The 20,281-nt window shown below is 42.0% G+C and overlaps 1 long non-coding RNA gene across 1 annotated transcript in view; it reads right to left on the minus strand.

Annotated features, from left to right (window-relative positions):
- The window catches only part of LOC140486363 (uncharacterized), a 62,380-nt gene that overhangs the window by 17,243 nt on the left and 24,856 nt on the right, over positions 1-20,281 (minus strand). The window contains exon 7 of the long non-coding RNA XR_011962552.1: positions 12,474-12,683. This is a non-coding gene — a long non-coding RNA (uncharacterized lncRNA). The remainder of the gene's footprint in view (positions 1-12,473; positions 12,684-20,281) is intronic.

Here is a 20,281-nt window from a genome sequence, read left to right on the forward strand (position 1 = left end):
GCGAGAGAACAAGGCCCTTAAAGATCACAAGGCCACCTATGTTTGGAACCATGAGAAATGTGGTGTTACTAAAGGAGTATTTTGGATCAGTATTTACTGAGCATAAGGATATGGAAGATACAAAACTTGGGGAAAAAATAGTGACATCTTGAAAACTTGTGGTTATGGGTATGTTTGCTGAACTGGGAAGTTAGGAGAAAGTAAGAACTGCAGATGCTGGAGATCAGAGCTTAAAAATGCAAAAGCGCAGCAGGTCAGGCAGCATCAAAGGAACAGGACAAAATTCCTGAAGAAGGGCTTATGCCCGAAACATCGATTCTCCTGTTCCTTTGATGCTGCCTGAACTGGGAAGTTGATCTGCAAATGTTTCGTTCCCTGTCTAGGTGACACCTTCAGTGCTTTGGAGTCTTCTGGGAAGTGTTGCTGCATTGTGTCTTCTAGAATTTATTTAGTTCCGTTTCTGCTGCTTCCAGAAGACACAGTACAGCAGCCCTTCACAGGAGACTCCAAAGCACTGAAGGTGTCACCTAGACAGGGAATGAAACATTTGCAAATCAACTTCCCAGTTCAGCGAACATATCCATAACCATGACAACTGGCACCCGAGCTAGAAATCTTTACACAAAGTTTGATCTTGAAAAATGTCCACATTACAGAGGAGGTGGTGCTGGATGTCTTAAAATGCATAAAGGTGGATAAATCCCCTAGAGTTGATCAGGTGTAGCCTAGAACTCTGTGGGAAGCTAGGGAAGTGATTGCTGGGCCCCTAGCTGAGATATTGTACCATCGATCATTACAGGTGAGGTACCAGAAGACCGGAGGTTGACAAATGTAGTGTTACTATTTAAGAAATATAGTAAGGAAAAGCCAGGGAACTATAGACCGGTGAGCCTGGTATCGGTGGTGGACACGTTATTGGAGGGATCCTAAGAGGCAGGATTTACATGTATTTGGAAAGACAAGGACTGGTTAAGGATAATCAACATGGCTTTGTGCATGGGAAATTGTATCTCACAAACTTGATTGAGTTTTTTGAAGAAGTAATCAAGAGAATTGATGAGGGCAGAGCAGTGGACATGATTTATATGGACATCAGTAAGGCTTTTGACAAGGTTTCTCATGATAGACTGGTTAGCCAAGTTAGATCACGGAGAGAATACTGAGAGAACCAGCTATTTGGATACAGAACTGGCTGAAAGGTAGAAAACAGAGGGTGGTGGTGGAAGGTTGCTTTTCAGACTGGAGGCCTGTGACTAGTGCTGTCAGAAGGATTGTGGTGCTAGGACCATTGTTTTTTGTCATTTATATAAATGATTTGGATGTGAACAAAGGAGGTATGTTTAGTGAGATTGCAGATGACACCACAATTGGAGGCACAGTGGAGAGTGAAGAAGGTTACCTCAAAGTACAACAGGATATTGTTGAGATGGGACGAATGGGCTGAGGAGTGGCAGATGTAATATAATTTAGATAAATGTGAGGTGCTGCATTTTGGAAAAGCAAATCAGAACAGGACCTGTACACTATGGTAAGGTCCTCGGGAATGTTGCTGAACAAAGATCCCTTGGTGTGCAGGTTAATAGTTCTTTGAAAGTACAGTTGCAGATAGATAGGATAGTGAAGACGACATTTGACAAACTTACCTTTATTGGTCAGTGTCTTGCGTATAGGCGTTGGGAGTTCATGTTGTAGCTATGCAGGGCATTAGTTAGGCCAGTTATAGAAACCGTGTGCAATTCTGGTCTCCCTGCTATAGGGAGGATGTTGTGAAACTTGAAAGGGTTCAGAAAAGATTTACAAGGACGTTGCCAGGGTTGGAGGTTTTGAGCTACAGGGAGAGGCTGAATAGTCTGGGACTATTTTTCCTGGAGCACTGAAGGCTGAGGGGTGACCATCTAGAGATTTATAAAATCATGAGGGGCATAGATAGGGTGAATAGCCAGGATCTTTTCCCTGCAGTGGGAGAGTCCAAAACTAGAGGGCATAGGTTTGGGGTGTGAGGGGAAAGATTTAAAAGGGACCTAAGGAGCAACGTTTTCACAGAGGGTGGTGTTTTAAATGTAATGAGCAACCTCAGGAAATGTTTTAACATTTAAACATTTAAAAGGGATCTGGATGGGTGTATAAATAGGTAGGGCTTAGAGGGACATGAGCCAAATGCTGGTAAATGGAACTAGATTAATTCAGGATATCTGGTTGGCATGGACGATTTGTACCGCAGGGTCTGTTTCCTCACTGTTCAGCTCTATGACTCAATGACTCTAAAGGAGCAATTAAAAAGACAAAATAGGAAAGTACGTCCAAAAAGGTCAGAACAGCAACAAGGGAATCAGGTGAATTTAAACACACTGTTAATCTCAGCCATTGTGGTGAGCCACACAAATGTCAGGTAGTGGCTGCAGATGATCACAGGAGACCTAATGTGCCCAACCAAAAAGAAAGAAAACCTGGGGAACAGCCTGTACCAAAGGGTGAAAAGGGTCAAATGACAAAACTCTGAAAGCGTTTTATTGGGGGAATCCTCTGCAGTGAAGGACAGAAGTAGGAAAACTGGATGTGGTATGTATGTAACTGAGTTTCAAGGTAAACCTGTGGCAGAAATAACTTTAAAGCAAACAGCTGCAAGGAGGGCTCAAGCTGCCCAGCAAACAGTGGTAGCATCTGTGCTTAGTCATCCCGACAAGATCCCCCACTGATAGGGATCTATTCAGAACAAGGTATACGTATGCAGGAGACTGACTGACTTCCTGTCACTGAGGAAAGCAAAGGATTTGTGTCAGCAGACAGGACACCCCTGCCATCCACAACCCTCTTCAAACATATTACTCAAACAACCCAGGAATAAGCATATGGGATTTATCAAAGTAAAAACACACGAAAAATCCTTCCCTGCTGGGAACATAAGAGTGGCTGAATTGGCAAAACAAGGTGCTTGAGAGGGAGATCCATGTCAAGCCCCCTGAACAGGCAAACAAGTAAATACAGTCACTGTCCAACAGTCTCAGTTTGAAGATTTTACACAAGCTCGAGGCAGTAACAATGGTTTAAAACAGATCTGAAAGGGAACATAACTTTCATCTTCCAAGTGGAAGATACAAACTGAGGATACATGGTAGATATGGAACCATGCTGTCCATCGCCAATAAGTCCATTTGCTTCTAAATTCATATGAACCCACATGAACCCAAACTATAACCAAATAATATATCAATGCCATGATGCCCAGGTCACCCAGGGGTGAAAACAATCACTGAGCAAATTCAATTGCTGGTGACTTAATGTGGGAAAGGAAGTGAAACATTGAGTCAACAGTTGTATGGTATGTCACCAGAATAACCTGGATCATTATGATAACAACAGGGAATTAACACACGAAACCAGCAAATGAACCCTGGAACTACTTGTGAATAGATGAAATTGGATCTTTGCTACGACGCAAGGCATAACAAAGAACAATACAACACAGGAACAGGTCTTTCAGCTGTTGGAGTCTGCACCGACACATTTTGCCTTCCATACTAAAACTGTCTTCACTTACAGTATCCATATCCCTTTATTCCCTTCATATTCATGTATTTGTCCAAGTGCTTCTTGAATGCTGTTATTGTGTCTGCTTCCACCACCTCCTCTGCAATGCATTGCAGGCGCTCAGCACCCTTTGTTTGAAAAACTTGCCTCATCCATCTCTTTTGAACTTCCCCTTTGCACCTTAAAACTGTGTCCTCTAGTAATTGACCCCTCCATCCTGTGAAAATGCCTCATAATTTCCACTCTATCCATGCCATTCACAATCTTACAATCTTCTATCAGATTGCCCCCTCAAACTCCTGTGTTCCAATAAAAAAACTCAGTCAATCCAACCTTTCTTCACAGCTAAAATCCCCCATACAAGGTAACGTTCTGGTAAACCTTTTCTGTACCCTTTCCAAAGCATCCCAACTTTCTGGTAGTATGGTGACCAGAACTGTACGCAAGTGTGGCCTAACTAAAGTTCTATAAAGCTGCATCATGACTTCTCTATCCTTATCCTCAATGTGCTTTCCAATGAAGGCAAACCTTTTTTACTACCTCATCTACCTGCGCTGCCATCTTCAGTGACTTATATCACTCTGCAAGTCAATACTCTGCCATTCATTGTGTAATTTCCATCTGTACCTAACCTTCCCAAATTCATCACCCTACATTTGCCCGGATTAAACTCCATCTGCCATTTTTCTGCCAGGCCTCCAACTGGTCTATATCCTGTTATATCCTCTGACAATCCTCTTCACTATCTGCAACTCACCTGCAAACTTACTGATTAGGCCAGCTACATTTTCATCCAAATCATTTATGTAGATCATGAACAGTAGAGGTCCTAGCACTGATCGCTGTGGAACACAATTAAACACAATCCCCCATTCTGAAATGCATCCTTCCACTGTTACCTTCTGTCTCCAATGATAAAGCCAGTTCTATATCCATCTCGCCAACTCACCCTGATACCATGTGACTTCACCTTTTGTACCAGTCTGCTATCAGGGACCTTGTCAAAGACTCTACTGAAGTCCATGTAGACAACATCAACTTTTCCCTCATCAATCATCTTTGTCACCACCTCAAAAATCTTAATCAATTTCGTGTGGCACAACCTCCCTGCAAAGAACCATGCAGTCCATCACTAATAAGTTCATTTGCTTCTAAATCTATATGGATCGTGTCCCTGACCAATATTTTTCCCTGCTGTCAACATGAGATACACAGGCCTTTAATTTCCAGGATTATCCCTGATGCCCTTCTTAAAGAATGGGTTTAACATTGGCTATTCTCCAGTCCTCTGGGACCTCACCTGTGGCCAAAGATACAAAAGCATGTGTAAATATATCCTGGCTGTCATTGATTCCCTTTAATAAACGGGCTGAAGTATGGCTCACTGAAACTAACAGAGCCAGAATAACAGCCAATATACTGGTACAGAACGTATTCACTAGATAGGAAGTCCCATGCAGTATTGAATCTGATCAAGACAACCACTTTATTGTCCAAGTCATGCAAAATTGTCAGAGATTTCACACAGAAAGAAGTCAGAAATTTCACACAGGTTACCATCTTCAGTCAAGTGGGATAATGGAAAGAATGAACTGAACTGTACAATAAAACAACTCAACATGAAATGTAGTTTTGCCCCTTATCCTAATACTGGTAAATAATACTGGATCAAGATCCATAGGATTTACTCCACACATCTGAAGGATAGGGCTTCTTATGAAGCTCCCCTGGGATTTAATCTTTCAGAGCCTGAAGTAGTGGTCCTTGGTCATTAGAAAACTCTGCACAATGCTCAAGCTGCCCAAGTGGAGACGGCCATTAAATTAAGACAGGAGAAGAAATATAGTAAAGCATATTTTGAAGGTTAAGTAAAGCCTGTCAGATATGACATAGACAATAAGTCAAGTTCCAGATCTATCAACTAGGTACGTTGTTTTTCCCAAAATATTCTGAGCCCTCATATATAATGGTTAAAGCAAGCCTATTAGTCTGCAAGGTTCTATTGGACTCAGACAAGACTGGGTGGTACATTCCTGATGAAGGGCTCCTGCCTGAAACATCGATTTTCCTGCTCCTTGGATGCTGCCTGACCTGCCGTGCTTTTCCAGCACCACTCTAATCTTGACTTTGATCTCCAGCATCTGCAGTCCTCACGTTTTCCTGGATGGTACTATGTCAATTGAATGAAGCTGTATGGCTCTCAAAGTAGCCATCAGCATCACTTATTTTTGGATACATGTGAAATGATGCCGACTCCACATTGTGCTTTACCTGTCACCACCTGCAGCACCACCTCAGGGAGGATGGTTACCATTGCACTTGCCTCAAAATTGGAATTCAGAAAAAAGGCCCCAAACACAAATGTCTAATCCAATAGCTTGGTTTCAAAATCAGGTCCAGCATCTGCTGACCAGATACAGATAATAAATTTAGTTGGTTCTTTAGCCAACTAACCTTACAAGTACAAAAATTGTCAATAACAGCAGATATGTCCTACAGGGAGCCAGATACTAATGAGATGAAATGGAAGCTTATGATGATCATCAACTGTGTGTCACTAACCATTGTTGCTGCCAACCTGAGGAGCATCACCCACTAAGATCCATCAGAACCAAATGGAGGATTGTGGTACAACCTAGTGAAAGATGGAAACTGAGGAGATGGACAGTTGGACATCACGTTGCAAAGGGAGGTGGGAATGGAGGGATATGGATCTGAGATGAGTGTGACCAGCAACAAAGAGTTCAGAATTTGAAATAGAGGCAATTTCCACCCAAAGGTTTTGTTAACTTGAGAAAGTAATGCTCAAATTGGAGTGAAGAATGATATAGGAAGTGAGGTAGAATGCACAGGTAGTGAAGGAATTGTAACCCTTAAGTTTGGGACCCCTTTAAACCCACAAGATCGGAAGAGGTATGATACGACTGATTTTTGTCCCTTTAAAATGCTCAACAGGGATGGTAAGCAATGAAAGGATAGAAGAATCCAGAATTAGCCACCACCCTTCAGATCCCCCTAGTGACCACTTCACTTCTGGCCCTGGAAACTTGTCCTGACACAACGGGACCACAGAGCAGGCTAGTCATGAAAGAAACTGGTAAGGTCCTCAATGATAATTCCATCGTGAATTGGTGCCCATTGAACTAAAACTAACTGGAATCCAGATGCCCGAGTGGTGCCCCTCCCAAATGAGAAATTTGTATGCCCCATCTTACCCAAGTGCTGCTTGTACAAGAGACTGAGAGTAATGAAAAAGCAACAAACCAGAGCCAAAAGGCCGACAGGAAAACAGTTTAATCAATGATATGGCAACAGCTTCTGGAGCAGTGAAGTACACTGTAAATATGCTTGATTTACAGAATTAAGACAACAAACTCAGAACTCTAACCAAAAAAGTTAAACTAATCTTAGACAAAATAAATAACAATGGCTAAAGAATGACAAGAGAGGGTTAGAGGAAAACCAGGTCGGAAATCAAATAGTTAAAGTATTGGAGTGACATGCTAAAACTACTAACCAAATTATTATGGATAAACTAGATTATGATGTCAGACAGCAGAGTAGAACTCTGTGCAGCATCTGTGGTAACTGACGGTGGAACATCTGAGGGAAAATCTTGTACAAGCTAGTCAGGGAAAGGTCCATCCTGGGTTAGCAATGAGCAGCTAAGAGACCTAAACAACAGAGGAACACATCCAAACATGCTGAGCTGTCAACTTCGGCAGCTGACCAGAGTTTGTTTAAGAAATAATTGTGGAGGAACCTGAGGGAAAGTCCTGGGAATGGTACTGAGACTCACAATAATCCCTAGTGAAGAATTTGGGTTAAATGTTTCTGAGTTGGAAAGTACAGATTTTGTTATGGAATAAATTTAGATGGGGCACAAGAATAGAGGTAAAAACAATGACTGCAGATGCTGGAAACCAGATTCTGGATTTGTGGTGCTGGAAGAGCACAGCAGTTCAGGCAGCATCCAAGTAGCACAAGAATACTCTACCATACATCATTGAAAAGGAAGGGAAAGTTGTAGGTCCTACATTAGCTAGGTGTCAACAAACAGACAAAATAATTATATGCCCTTACTCTGTATAGCCCAAGGAACAAGCTCTGTGTGGTTTTATGAAAGTTTAAATTGCATGATAGAAACCAGGAACATTAACACTGACATCACAAAGATGGCCTATAAAGGAAAAAGGGAATGTTGTGTCTGATTAAAAGGAACATCAATGTGCTGCACAAACATGCCATGTTATGAATATCATCTCTTTTCTGTATATCAAATGATTGATATACAGAAAAGAAACTGTGGTTGCAAAAAGGGATAAAATAAGACTGATAAGACTGGGTGGCACAGTGGCACAGTGGTTAGCACTGCTGCCTCACAGCACCAGAGACTCAGGTTCAATTCCCACCTCAGGCAACTGATTGTGTCGAGTTTGTACCTTCTCCCTGTGTCTGCGTGGGCTTGCTCTGGGTGCTCCGGTTTCCTCCCACAGTCCAAAGATGTGCAGGTCAGGTGAATTGGCCATGCTAAATTGCCTGTAGTGTTAGGTAAGGGGTAAGTGTAGAGGTATGGGCGGGTTGGCGTGGACTTGTTGGGCCGAAGGGCCTGTTTCCACACTGTAATGTAATCTAATCTAAGAATCGTGGACACAAATGTCTCCTATTTTAAAAAGACTCTTGGACAAATGAGCTCAGAAGTATGAGGGTCTTGTTCAAGAGAACATGCCATCAAACAGTCTGGAAGACTGGGCTAAAAACAAATAAAAGAAGGCAATTTGAAACCAACTTTTGCAAAAAAGTTCAAGAGTCAGAGAAGACGACAGGTTGTCAGAGTGAACCTGGCCAGTTCAGCACATATGGTGGTATCTAGATTCTAGTGAAACATTTAGATAATGCACTGATTGTATGCTTTCTAAGAACTAAACAGTTAATAATAAAGAGGATTTTTTTTTAGTATTTGATTATCAATCCTTTAACTGTCATAAAATTTGAGACCAGAATAGGAAAAGGATAAACATGATTCTCTGGCTACAATTAGAGAAATAAGAATGGAACCAAGTGACAGCAATGGCCCAGTAAATGAAAGCAGAGAGGCATTGGAGAAAAATGGTGTTGCCAATCGTGTCAAAGGTCACAGGCAGGTCAAGAGGGAAGAGGAGGGACAGCTCAGGGAAGGACATCTACCTTTATTGCCTGTTCTGGACTATGTGCGACACCAGACCTACAGTAATATTGACTCTTAAGTTCCTGTTAAAATGACTTAACAAAACATTCACATATGTCAAATTGCTAAAGAAATGTTGATTGACAATAAAACCGAGTGATACTGGTGGTGGCTAACAGATGAAAAATATCACAGGTAATTTGATGATGGGAAACAATACATTCAGTTGTGTGCAAGAGCTCTTCTGGATATAAAAAACGAGAAAAAGGGAAAAAGAGAAAAAAAGAAAACCAAATGGCCCACCTGACATCAACTTTGACACCAAGGGCACACCCTGAGTACTTCTCAAAATCTTCTTCAGTACCATTTTCTGCTGAAGTTGTCAGAGCTGTCCTACAGAGAAATTATTGCTGAAAAGGTCAAGATTTATTCCCTGTCCTTAATGCTTCCTTTGAACTTCTACATGCTAGAGGTGGAGGGTTTGGAAGGTGTTATTCAAGTTATTTTGTTAAGTTGTTCCAGTTCATCTCATATATGGACACAATGGCTGTCGTGGTATGCCAGAGATGGAGGGAGGGAATCTTTACCTTGGTGATGGAATGTCAATCAAGCAAGCTGTTTGGCTTGGATGGTTTAAAATCTCTTCAGTTATTGTTAGAACCAGGCTCATTGAGGGATATGGAGAGTTTGGAAGATGTTGTTAGATAAGATGTGATGAATTATTGCAATGCAAATTGTTGAAAGTAAACCCACCTGCCACTGTGTGAGGGTGGTAAATAGAATGAATGGAGAATGTGATGGATCAAGTATCGATCAAGCAGACTACTTTGTCCTAGATAGTGCCAAATTTATTCAGTATTGTTGGATCCACACTCTTTCAGGGAAGTGGAGTCTATTCTATCACACTTCTGACATGTGCCATGTAGATGGTGGACAAGCTTAGGAAGTTGAGAGATGAGTCACTTAAGACAGAATTCACCACCTCTGATCTACTCTTGCTGCTTCAGAATTTATATGCCGAGTCCAGTTAAGTTTATTTTCAATATTTTCCTCAGAATATTAGTCTTGGGGTCTCCGTAATGGTACCTTCATCAAAAGTCAATAGGAGATGATTAGATTCAGTCTTGTTGGAGATGGCCATTGCCAGGTATATGTGGAGTTCCATATTAGTTGTCACTCATCAGCCCAAACCTAGATGTTGTCCAGCCTTGCCGTGTGGTGGCAACGACTCTCAGTGTTTTAGGGAATGGGTTTGCTCCGGTTCCTACTGACTTCAGTTCTTTCTTGGTCTTCTTGATATTACACTTGGTAAAATGTTGCTCTGATTTGTAGGCTTGGTTATGCTTACATCATCACTGGATTTCAGCTACCTATTCAATGGAGAAATGCATCCAAGAATGATTGATTGGTGAGGACAAAGTCAAATGAGATTTTCCCTCGCAATCCACCATAAGGCCAGTCTGACAAAATATATCTCTCACTACTCAGTCAGTAGTGGTGCTGATGACTATTCTTGGTGTTGATCATTGAAGTCCTACACTCAGTATACATTCAATATCATTTCTTCTTTTCAGTATTGGAGGAGAACTGATTCATCAGCTAATGGAAGGCAGGACATGGTAATCACAGGGCATTTCTTTACCCATTTTTGACCTAATGTCAAGAAACTTCATGGTGCCTGGTCAATATTAAGGATTCTGTTCCTCATTCAAATTCTGACATGAGCCAATTATAAAAACACAGTTGGAAAATTTCTGCTGATATATCTTTATTTACAGTGTTATCCATGCTATATGCAAAATGATAGATACAGACAGATAGGTGAATAAATACAGGGATAGGTAAGTAGACAAGCAAGCAAACTGAGAGACAAATTTATCCATTCTAAAATCCTGTAGTATAATGAGAATGCACTAATGGTATAATGATGCATTAGATGATGTAACTCTGACATCTGCAGTCACATGCACTATAGCACTTTGTAAGATAAAAGAGAAAATACGTCTTTCAGTTGTGCTAGCTCATTCCAACCCCAATAATGGTTGTAGATGCACCTTTAATAGGAATAAGCATCCAGTACTCATCTAGTTTGAGGATGACAGTTGGAAAAGAGAAGTCCATTTCACATCAGGGAGTTACCTGAAATAGAATGGTGTTATGCAACTACGAAAGAAAAGGCTTCAGAAGTTACATGGAATATGAATATTTCTCAGATTATCTACTGGGTTTGAAGTTCCAAATTGAAACAGAGCACACAACTTTAGTTACAGAATTAAATTCCATGGAGACAATCAAAATACCATCAGGGATCTAAAGTGTCAGACTCTGGTTGATGAAATACGATGTATGATATTCAAAAAACCAAGAGAACCACAGATCACAGCTGCAGTATTATCTAGCGTTGTAGTGAGTCAAGCTGATGCGGAAGATTTAATCTTTACTGAAAAGGTAGAAATATTTCCATCGGTCTGTACAAATTCTCTGCCCACTTTGGGAAAGACGTTACAGAAGTTTAAAAAATCTCAGGAGGCAGATGTGGAATTCATTCAAAACAGGAGGGTCTGTCTGGATGGTTAGTTAAAATGCAGTCCAATAAACTAGCTCTTACACCAATATCAAGAACAGAAGAAGCATTCGGCCACAGTAAATGGTCTTCTCATTTTCAATCACATGCTGGTAATACAAGAGCGCATGAGGGAAGGATTTCTTTGTAAATTGCACAAAGGGCTCCTAGGAATATCCAAGTGTCAGGCTTATCCACAACAGTCTGCATGGTGACCTGGCATTTTCAAACATGAAGAATATGAGATCATGCTACTGTACATGTGAAATCAATAGTCAGACAACAGCAGTACTTTGTTATCTTCTAGTGTCCCAGTCAGGTCATGGCAAAGATTGGGGCTAGATATATTTGACTTTCAAGAAATGTATCTTTGATCAGGTCAGGGTACTTTTTCAGGAGTTATACATAACTCCACCACACTGGAGACTGCGATCAAAGCACTAAAGACAATTTTTCCACATGAAATTGTATCAGACAGCAGAATGCACTTTGTGAATAAAGAGTTGAAGAGATTCCCAGCAAAATTATGAACCAATCATGGCATTAGCTCCCCTCTTCATACACATGCCAATGGAGAATTAGGGAGAGCAGTGAATGTTGTTACTGATCAAAGACAGCGATTGGAATTTAGCTGTATTGAATCACAAATCAACATTTTTAACTAATGGATATTTATCAGCAGAGTTTCTTATCAGTGGAAAATTGAAAGCAGCAATCCCAATACTACTGCAAGAACTTAGACCAAACATCACATCTCAAGGCCACAAGATAAGAGGAATCAAAAGCGTTGGTATAATTCCATGCATACAGCATAGAATTAATCCACTTTGCTATCAAGCCTGGATCAGATATGGGAAATCAGAAGGTACTGTGCTCAGAAAAAGCAAAATCACCTTGAAAATACATTATTCAGACTCCAGCAGTAACATTCAGAAAGAACAGAAAAATTGAGATAATGAGAAGAGACCACAGCAAATACCTTGCAAATGGTCACACAGGTTACTAAACATGGCTGTCAACTAAGTGATTGAACTTTCTTCAGGAAAAATGAAGAAAAAAGGAATAAAACATGACAGTAATAACAGACTCTTAATTACTGGCCTGATTTTACTGATTACCTGATCAAAATCTGGGATAATGTGTAAAGCAGCACAGTTTCAATACCAATAATGCTAGATTTTGGGTACTATCTGTACACAAGAGACATGGCCTCACCTGGCACAAACTTAGCCAAATATTCAAACCACTGTCGCATGGTGGAATCTCTGAGCAGGTAGACAGTTTTTCTCTGGAGGCATTCTTTAATTTTTTCAGGAGTCTCAAAGTGGTGAATATTGCAGGTCGTTGACATCCACTGGTCCTTGTAATAAAAACCAGACGGTGACACCATGGGCTGTCCCCGGATACATTCTCCAAGAGCTGGAGCTGCAAATAAAAAGAAACAAGGAACAGCTAGATGATGTGCTATATCTTCAATTATCAACACATTTCTCACTTGTTATCAAGGTAATGACAATCCTCCCAGGGCCTTTAGCTTTTGCTACAGGAAGTATACAAGTACAAGAAGAAAAATAATCTAAATAATATTCTGAACAAGTCTGTGTCAATGGGTAAATACACCAGCTGGTGTGTCACTGAGCTATCATGATCAGGAGATCCCACCTCTAAACCTCTGTTATCATGATAATGGAACCATTAAATAGGATTCATTTAAAGAACATAATCATGTTCCATTAAATATTGCATCCAGTATACGTGGCTGTCAACTAGACCATTTATCTTTGACCAGAAATGATAATGAATAAAGCAAAGTATAGATGAAACTAAGAAACGACTCCTGACATCTAACTATTGGCTCCTTTGAATTAGTTGTAGACAAGCAGGAGGCTGGAAGAACACAACAAGTCAGCAGCATCAAGAGGTGGAGATGTCAATGTTTAGGGTCTGGGGTGGGTGTAGGGTCTCTGTAGAAAAAGGGGGTGGAGGGGGCAGGGTGGTGTAGTGGGGACAAGTGAAGACAGATAGAGGGACCAATCTGCTTAGTCAATGGGAGGAATGAATCCGGTTGGTGGCAAGGAACAGAGGTAGGGAGGGGGGAGGGGCTGGGAAGGGAGTTGGAGAAAGGGAAGGGAGATTATTTGAAATGATGCTGCCTGAACTGCTGTGCTCTTCCAGCACCACTAATCCAGAACTCAATGTTAAGTCCAGTCCAAACATCTTGCACTGCACGAGCAATAAAGATTAAGCAAGACATGGCATATTATATCTATTACCTTTATTATTGAATCTAAGCAATATGAACTATTTCTTGAATGGCTTTTTTAGTTAATTATTTTTTTAATCCAGAACTACAGAATGGACATGTTGCACCATTTTGTGTAACCTCAGAATATGTGACAGCTGAAGCTGTATTCAGCATTCTCATGACATAAATATTTAATTTGAGAACAGTAGGAACAGATTCTAAATGTTCAGTAAAATCCATAACTGAAACTGCAGTCTTTAGGTCGAATCTTAAAGGAGGCTGAAATGCGTGGGCTCGGATGTAAACTGTGGCAGAATCATGAAAACTCCAGTGGGGTCGACCTCAACATCGGCAGCAGCTGCTGTGTTCTTTCAAGCATCTGTCAGGTGTCAAAACAAGTTTCTCGCTCAGTAGTGAGAGGTTGTCTTTTAAAGGGGACTACTGCTTTTTAATGACCTTATCAACTGCAGATTACACCCTGTTAATGTGCAGGTTTATATCTTATCACATGGCACAAGCAAAATTGATGAGGCAAGTCTTCAGCATGGAGTTCGGAGCAGGCAGCTGGCAACTTCAGCTCGACATTTGTTCCATATTGGACACCAGGCACTACCAACTCAAGGCAATACTCCATGGGCAACAGCACCTGTGCCCCATGGCGCAGACATTGGCACCCAACATGCACCTGCCTCCAAGAACCCTCAAAGCACATCTTTGATCCATTTACACTATATTTCTTTGATCCAGTGCTGCACCTCAGAGGAATACAGTGACTATGATTGAAGTGTTGCAAAACAGGATGATGTTTGCTCAGAAATAAGCACCGAGCTCATGGAGCGAACCATGCTGCATCTCTGGTTTGTTTGCTACCTGGACATTCACAGCATCTCTGAATTGCATTGTCTTGCCGTGTTTTATTTTCCCTGGGGAAGCCCATTGGGATTAGTCTCCATGCTGTCCCAGATCCATGGGACTTGGGGTACTTGTGCATGAAACACAGAAAGCTAACACACAGGTGCAGCAAATAATCAGGAAGGCTAATGAAACGTTGGTTCTTATTTCAAGGGGATTGGAGTATAAGAGTAGGGGAGTCTTACCACAACTGTACAAGGTGCTTGTGAGACCACATCAGGTGTACTGTGAGCAGTTTTAATCCCCTTATTTAAGCAAAGATATTATTTCATTGGAGGCAATTCAGAGAAAGTTCACTAGGATGATCCCTGGTGTGGAGAGATTGTCTTATGAGCAAAAGCTAAATAGGTCGGAACTCTACTCACTGGAGTTTAGAAGAATGAAAAGTGATCTCATTGAAGCATAAAGGATTTTTAAGTGGCTTGACAATGTAAAGTGTGGCACGGTGGCTCAGTGGTTAGCACTTCTGCCTCACAGCACTAGGGTCCAAGTTCCACTTCTAGTCTTGGGCGACCAACTGTGTGGAGTTTGCACATTCTCCCCGTGTATGCGTGGGTTTCCTCTGGGTGCTCCGGTTTCCTCCCACAGTCCAAAGATGTGCAGGTCAGGTAAATTGGCCATGTTAAGTTGCCCATAGTGTTCGGTGCATTAGTCAGAGGGAAATGAGTCTGGGTGGGTTACTCTTCGGAGGGTCAGTGTGAACTTGTTGGACCGAAGGGCCTGTTTCCACACTGCAGGGAATCTAAAAAACAAATCTAAATGCAGACAGGATATTTCCTTTCATGGGAGAGTCTAGGAACAGAGGGCTTAGTTTCAGAATAAAGGGGTGCTAATTTAAGGCTGAGGTGGGGCTGAACTCTTTCTCCGGAAGAGTTGTGAATCTTTCGAACCCTTTGCCACAGGGTGTAGTGGGGGCTGAGTTAGATAGATTCTTGATCATTAAGGGAATCAAGGTTTATAGGGAGAGGACAGAAAAGTGGATGGGAGGAATGGTGGATCAGCCATGATCCAAATGAATGGCAGAATAGGCCTGAGGGCCCAAATGGCCTACTCATGAGTCATAGAGATGTACAGCACAGAAACAGACCCTTCGGTCCAACTCGTCTATGCCAACCAGATATCCTAACCTAAACTCGCCCCACCTGCCAGCACCCGGCCCATATCCCTCCAAACCCTTCCTATTCATATACCCATCCAGATGCCTTTTAAAAGTTGCAATTGAACCAGCCTCCACCACTTCCTCTGGCAGATCATTCCATACACGTACCACCATCTGTGTGAAAAAGTTACCCCGGAGGTCTCTGTTATATCTTTCTCCTCTCACCCTAAACCTATGCCCTCTAGTTCTGGATTCCCCAACCCCAGGGAAAAGACTTTGCCTATTTACCCTATCCATGCCCCTCAATTTTGTAAACCTCCATAAGGTCAACCCTCAGCCTCCGACGCTCCAGGGAAAACAGCCCCAGCCTGTTCAGCCTCTCCCTATAGCTCAAATCCTCCAACCCTGGCAACATCCTTGTAGATCTTTTCTGAACCATTTCAAATTTCCCAACCTCTTTCCAATAGGAAGGAGACCAGAATTGCATGCAATATTGAACAGTGGCCTAATCAATGTCCTATACAGCCGCAACATGACCTCCCAACTCCTGCACTCAATACTCTGACCAATAAAGGAAAACATACCAAACGCCTTCTTCACTATCCTATCTACCTGTGATTCCACTTTCAAGGAGCAATGAACCTGCACTCCAAGGTCTCTTTGTTCAACAACACTCTCTAGGACCTTACCATTAAGTGTAAAAATCCTACTAAGATTTGCTTTCCCAAAATGCAGCACCTCACATTTATCTGAATTAAACTCCATCTGCCACTTCTCAGCCCATTGGCCCATCTGGTCCAGATCCGGTTGTAATCTGAAGTAATCTTCTTCGCTGTCCACTACACCTCCCAATTTTGGTGTCATCTGCAAACTTACTAACTGTACCTCTTATGCCCGCATCCAAATTATTTATGTAAATGATAAAAAGTAGAGGACCCAGCACTGATCCTTGTGACACTCCACTGGTCACAGGCCTCCAGTCTGAAAAACAACCCTCCACAACCACCCTCTGTCTTCTACCTTTGAGCCAGTCCTATATCCAAATGGTGAATTCTCCCTGTATTCCATGAGCTGTAACCTTGCTCACCAGTCTCCCATGGGGAACCTTGTCAAATGCCTTACTGAAATCCATATAGATCACATCTACCGCTCTGCCCTCATCAATCCTCTTCGTTACTTCTTTAAAAAACTCAATCAAGTTTGTGAGACATGATTTCCCATGCATAAAGCCATGTTGACTATTCCTAATCAGTCCCTGACTTTCCAAATACATGCACATCCTGTCCCTCAGGATTCCCTCCAATAACTTCCCCACCACTGACATCAGGCTCACTGGCTAGTCCTTACCACCTTTCCTCAACAGTGGCACCACGTTAGCCAACCTCCAGTCTTCTGGCACCTCAGTTGTGACTATCAATGATACAAATATCTCAGCAAGAGGCCCCTGAATTACTTACTTTGCTTCACACAGAGTTCTAGGGTACACCTGATCAGGTCCTAGGGATTTATCCACTTTTATGCATTTCAAAAGATCCAGCACTTCCTCTTCTGTAATATGGACATTTTTCAAGATGTCACCATCTATTTCCCTACAGTCTATATCCTCAATCTGTTTCTCCACAATAAATATTGATGCAAAATACTTGTTTATTATCTCCACCATTTTCAGTGGCTCCACACAAAGTCTGCTTTGCTGATCTTTGAGGGGCCCTGTTCTCTCCCTAGTTACCCTTTTGTCCTTAATGTATTTGTAAAAAACCTTTGGATTCCCCTTAACTCTATTTACCAAAGCTATCTCATGTCCCCTTTTTGCCCTCCTGATTTTCCTCCTAACTATACTTCTACTGCCTTTATACTCTTCAGTTGATCTATCCTGTCTATACCTGACATGCTTCCGTCTTTTTCTTAACCAAAACCTCAATTTCTTTAGTCATCCAGCATTCCCTAAATTTACCAGCCTTTCCTTTCACCCCACCAGGAATATACTTTCTCTGGATTCTCGTTACCTAATTTCTGATGGTTTTCCATTTTCCAGCCATCTCTTTACCTGCGAACATCTGTCCCCAAGCAGCTTTCAAAAGTTCTTGCCTAATACCATCAAAATTGGCCTTCCTCCAATTTAGAACTTCAACTTTTAGATCTGGTCTATCCTTTTCCATCGCTATTTTAAATCTAATAGAATTATGGTCGCTGGCCCCAGAGTGCTCCCCCACTAACACCTCAGTCACCTGCCCTGCCTTATTTCCCAAGTGTAAGTCAAGTTTGCACCTTCTGTAGTAGGTAAATCCACATACTGAATCAGAAAAGTTTATTGTGGACACTTAACAAATTCCTCTCCATCTAAACCCTTAACACTATGGCAGTCCCAGTCAATGTTTGGAAAGTTAAAATTGCCTACCATAATCACGTCATTATTCTTACAGATAACTGAGATCTTCTTACAAGTTTGTTTCTCACTTTCCCTCTGACTATTAGGGGGTCTATAATACAATCCCAATAAGGTGATCATCCCTTTATTATTTCTCAGTTCCACCCAAATACCTTCCCTGGATGTGTATCCAGGAAGATAATCCCTCAGTAGAGCTGTAATGCTATCCCTGATCAAAAACGCCACTCCCCCTCCTCTCTTGCCTCCCTTTCTGTCCTTCTTGTAGCATTTTTATCCTGGAACATTAAGCTGCCAGTCCTATCCATCTCTGAGCCACGTTTCTGTAATTGCTATGATATCCCAGTCCCATGTTCCGAACCATGCCCTGAGTTCATCTGCCTTCCCTGTTCGGCCTCTTGCATTGAAATAAATGCAGTTTAATTTATCAGTCCTACCTTGTTCTCTGCTTTGTCCCTGCCTGCCCTGACTGTTTGACTTGCCTTTGTTCTCAACTGTACCAGTCTCAGATTGAAATCTTTCCTCACTATCTCCCTGGGTCCCACCACCCACCACCATCCCCCCCCCCCCCCACCCCCCACCTCCCCACCCCGACCTTACTAGTTTAAATCCTCCTGAGCAGCTGTAGCAAAACTCCTTGCCAGTATATTAGTCCCCTTCCAAATTAGGAGCAATCCATCCTTCTTGTACAGGTCACTTCTACCCCAAACAGCTTCCAATGACCCAAAAATGTGAATCCTTCTCCCATACACAACTCCTCAGCCATGCATTCATCTGCTCTATCCTCCTATTCCTGCCCTCACTAGCTCGTAGCACCGGGAGTAATCCAGATATTACTACCCTCGAGGACCTCCTTATTAAATTCCTGCTTTACTCTCTGTCATCTCCCTTCAGAATCTCAATCTTTTCCCTTCCTATGTCATTGGTTCCAATGTGGACAATGACCTCTTGCTGGCCCTTCCCCCCTTGAGAACATTCTGCACCCTCGCTGAGACATCCTTGATCCTGGCACCAGGGAAGCAACACACCATTCTGATTTTTCACTGCTGGCCACAGGAATGTCTGTCTGTACTTCGGACTAGAGAGTCGCCTAACATAATTGATCGCTTGGAACTCAATGTACCTCTCATCACATTAGAGCCAATCTCAATACCAGAAACTTGGTTGTTTCTGCTACGTACCACTGAGTGTCCATCACACCCTACATTTTCCAAAACAGCTTACTTGTTTGAAATGGGGATAGCCACAGAAGACTCCTGCACTCCCTGCCTACCTCGCTTACTTTTCCTAGAGTTAACTGACTTATGTAACTGTATCTGAGACTTCCCCCTCCTTCCTATAACTGCCATCCATTACACGCTCTTGTAAATTCCTCATTGCCTCTACCTGTCTCTCCAATCGATCCATTCGAGCTGATAGGATTTGCAATCAACAGCATTTATTGCAGAAATAGTCCTCAGTAACATGTAAGCTCTCCCTGAACTCCCACATCCGACAAGAAGAGAACATCTCTCTACTAAAGGCCATTTTTGCTTCTTTCAATCTACAGACCCAGAAAATAGCACTGTCTTATTGCTCTACAAAACACTGCTTCAGGTAAAATTAATATAAATAATTATATTTTAAGTTTAAATAATTATATTTTAAGTTTAATCAAGAGACATAGCTCAATAAAACATATCAACAAGAAAGAACCCACTTTACTCACTACTGCAGACTTATTTTAAAGCCGCACTTAAAATCCACTTATCTGCTTCTGTGCTGTGACCTTTTCCAAATAGGTTCCTCCAAGATCAGTTGTGAAATTCACTGTTGTTCCTTTTTCTTATGGCCTGATTGTCTTATCTTGACTATACCTATTCTAGGCTGTTTTCCTTACAGGATGAGAGGGGGGTAGGTATTACACATGATGAAAATGAGTTGCACTTTTGTTGCAAATTGGGAGGCATCTCAAGTGAGTGAGTAAGGAGTATAGAGAACAAGCAGAGTTAGCGGTGCCAGGGTTGAGGTGGGTGAGAATGACTGGAAGAGAATGTTATGGGTATTAGAGAGGGTATTAGTGTTTTGATGGGAGTTGAGTATAATAGCAGATATAGAGTGAGTGCATGGAGAGAAGATGGAGCAGTGGAGAAGGTCACTGACTTTTTTCCTGTATTGCTGTGCATTCCTCGTGGTGGTTGAGACTACAATGAGCTCGGTGGCGATTTGGAGCAGACTGCAATGTCTGGTGTTGTGACCTCTTCTGCTAGTCCTTGGGCAAGAGGATAGGCCACCTCCTCACTACAGCAACAACCAGGACCTCCAATTCCACATCCATAAAGTGAAGTGCCTGTTTTCCCTTTTCTGCCATGTTTAGGACCAACCTCAAAAACTGCAGGAAG

Source organism: Chiloscyllium punctatum, chromosome 15 (genome assembly GCF_047496795.1).
Source record: "Chiloscyllium punctatum isolate Juve2018m chromosome 15, sChiPun1.3, whole genome shotgun sequence".
NCBI classification, from domain to species: Eukaryota; Metazoa; Chordata; class Chondrichthyes; order Orectolobiformes; family Hemiscylliidae; genus Chiloscyllium; species Chiloscyllium punctatum.